Source organism: Zingiber officinale, unplaced genomic scaffold (genome assembly GCF_018446385.1).
Source record: "Zingiber officinale cultivar Zhangliang unplaced genomic scaffold, Zo_v1.1 ctg164, whole genome shotgun sequence".
Classification (NCBI taxonomy): Eukaryota; Viridiplantae; Streptophyta; class Magnoliopsida; order Zingiberales; family Zingiberaceae; genus Zingiber; species Zingiber officinale.
Genome location: NW_024589855.1, coordinates 79,613 through 82,900, shown reverse-complemented (window position 1 = coordinate 82,900; position 3,288 = coordinate 79,613). Strand labels below are relative to the sequence as shown.

The window sequence follows — 3,288 nt, the reverse complement described above, 5'->3', positions numbered from 1 at the left end:
CTAGACTCGAATCAGCTCTCGAGGAGTAGGAGCAGCCACATTTTCCTTTGCGAGAGGAGCAATTTCCTCCCCGTCGAATCCTTGCTCACTTCCACTTGCCCCCAAGCCGAGCAGGAACTCCTCCCACCTCTTCGCCGGCCCCTGAAACAATCAGCCGATCGACAATTAACGTCGCACCGATCATACATATACCACCAAACTTCCTCTGTTAGTAGTGTTAGGTTCCTCACCTTCCAGGAAAGATCTTGGTTCATGCAATTCGTTATCATTCGCGCGAACATAGGCGTTTGGTAGACGGCAAGGGCCCTCCTCACGGCTTCCACGACCCTTCAAACATCATCTTTATCGACATAATCACACTAGAAGACGTACCAAAAATGCTCCGTTAGACGATGTGAACTCATGTAGAAAAAAGGAAAGCATTCAAATAGATGGTTGGTTACATTGGCACTGAAGACACCCATATGAAACCCGGTGATTCCATCTCTCACCGTGTCGACAAGTCCACCGGTAGAGGCACATATCGATGGCTGCATCGTATCGAAATTTTAGATCGATAGAAGATGATCGAAACCGAAGGAAGGAAATCGAGAAAAAGAGGAGAGACATACAACTCCATATCTCATGCCTTGGAATTGAATGAGGCCACAAGGCTCAAATCTGCTTGTGATAGCAAGAAGATCGGCTCCTGCCATGATCAGATGTGCCAAAGGAACATTGAACTTCATATGAGCTCTCACTTTGTTCGGGTACTTGGCTTCGAGTTGGGCGAGCTCCCTCTCCATCTTCCCCTTGCCGGTTCCCTGTAAAAGTTAGCCGAATTAGGAACAACTCTCGCAGATGAATTTCGAAAAGAATTCAGCTGAGTTTGGGGGGTTTGATGCATCTTACAAGCACTATCACTTGGACATTCTCATTGATGAATTCGGGAATAGCCGCCGCGAAGATATCTGATCCTTTCTGCTCTTCTAATCTCCCGCAGAAGGCGATGAGAGGGATGTTTCGGTCGACCGGCAATCCTACTTCGGCTTGTAAAGCTTCCTTGTTCACTGGCTTTGCTCGCATTGCCTGAAATGAAGTTTGGGTGAGTGAGTTTGTGTGGTCTTTGGGGTGAAGAAACACATATTGGTTTCGGAGAGTCCTCTCACGGTGGTGGCATCGAATTTTGCGGTGATGTATTTGTCGGTCGACGGATTCCACTCGTTGATGTCCATCCCGTTCGTGATTCCGCCGATGCCTTTGGCGCGAAGAATGTTGTTCAATTCGACTCCTCGCTCTTCTCCTGAAACGAGTTCTTGCGCGTAGTAGGGACTCACAGTGACTGCTTTGTCACATTCTATGATCCCAGCCTTCATCCAATTGATCTTCCTACCTTTCACCGGGTTCTTATGCCTGAAACATTTCCAAACACCGTTCGAGTCTCCATCGAAGAACACCCGATATCGAAATGAGATTACACGGCGGCTTACATACCCATCGGTGAATTCGAAAGAGGACTTAAATCTCTCGGGCAGATTGAGGATTTCATAGTCTGAGAAAGCGAATCGACCCTGGTAGACGATGTTATGAATGCAGAAAGCAACCTGGAAATCGAAGTAGAAAATCAATCTCAATCATCAACTAACTAACAACAACAACAACAACAACAACAAATTTCAAGCCAAACTAAACTCTTTAACTCTTTACCTTAGCATTCATGTAGATCCCTTGTGATTGGTACATGCTCTTCAAGTAGCAAGGAAGAGGACCGGTGTGCCAATCGTTTGCGACGAAAATGACATCCTCCCCTATTCGCGAAGGACCGGGAAAAGGAAGCAGTGAGTATTGGCGGGAGGAAAATTTAAAAAAAAAAATCACGATACGATCGAACCGAACCGCATACCGTAAGGCCCAGAGTAGTACTTGCTGTTATTGAGATGAAGGACCTTTGGAGCCAACAAAGCTGCCTGAAAAAACTCATCCATGGCAATTGTCAGAAATTAACAAAGTGATCCTGATCCTTTGAAGAACAAGTTGCAAATTTTTAGCTTCTCGAATTCGATTGCCCGACCTGACAGAAAAGGCTGAATCTTTGCTGGTTGTCTTCAAAGTCGGTTCCGGCCGTAGGGCCGTATAGCTTGCCGCCGGTTTGGCCCCAGACCTTGAGCAATATATACAAAGAATGATCAGAAGTGTGATTGATCAGGCAATTGGAGATCAAACAGAGCAAGGAAGATGAAGAACCTTTGCGAGGAACAGAGGGTGATCGACAAACACCCTGTCGACTCCCCTTTTGTAGCAATGGAAGTATCGAACTCTTTCGATTCGATTACCGACTTTTACATCGACCAGCACGCTTGTGTCCCAGGAATCATAGTACTGATCGTATCGAGGAGCAATGGTCATGACTCTGTGCCCGTTTGCCTGAACAAAGATGAGGAAGAACAGAGGACTCAGAAGAGATGCAAAGATCGGTAGCCTTTTTTTCTTATTCAGGTGGTGAATCGGATTGTTACAGCCATGGCCGGAGGAAGGCCGCCGAGGACGTCTCCGAGGCCGCCGGTTTTGCTCCAGGGAGCCATCTCTGCTCCGACGAAGACGATGTTCATCCCCTTCCCGCAGACGACGACGGAGCTTGGGCCGGACTTGGTGGCCGGAGGCCCCCTCTTGGGCTGCCACGAGGGCGGCGCGAGTGGCCTGCCGTTGATGGACCTCATCTGAAGAGAATCCATGGCGGTCTGAGATCTGCATCCTTGGAAGGTGAGGGGGAACGCCATTGCTGCCGCCATGGACGTGCAGTAATTAACCTCTGCATGCATGCAGTAGCGATCAAAATACATGTAGAATCATGAGACATATCACAACCGGAATTAATTGAAACAAATCACGATCGGAAAAAAAAAAGAAGAAAAGAATGCAGTAAGAGATCGAAATTAATCTGTAAACCTCTCCGGAATCGAGCTTAATTTGAGCGTGGGGAGTGGGAGTGGCCTTTCTTCTCAGTTCTCAGTCGCTCTTTATAGGATGCGCAGCGAGTCCACGTGGCACTTGTTGAGCGCGCGGTTCCTTGTGGCCCCCGCCCACTTCGCCGGTGGACTGAACCGTCCGCCGCCGTTGGTAGAAGACGACGACGGCGACGGGAAACGGCATGTTCTTCCAAAATGACCAAATTAGCCACCGCTAAGTATTATTATATTTAGAGAAATGGTATGGCAAAATTAGACATTAATTAATTTCTCTCTTTCTTAAAATTGAGTCGATTTTTTTTTTTTTTGCTTATATTATTAATTTGATATTTACTAATTTTGG

At 47.1% G+C, this 3,288-nt stretch overlaps 1 pseudogene; it reads right to left on the bottom strand.

Annotated features, from left to right (window-relative positions):
• LOC122036444 lies at nt 1–2,768 on the bottom strand (annotated as a pseudogene).
• Nucleotides 2,769–3,288: the final 520 nt, after the last annotated feature.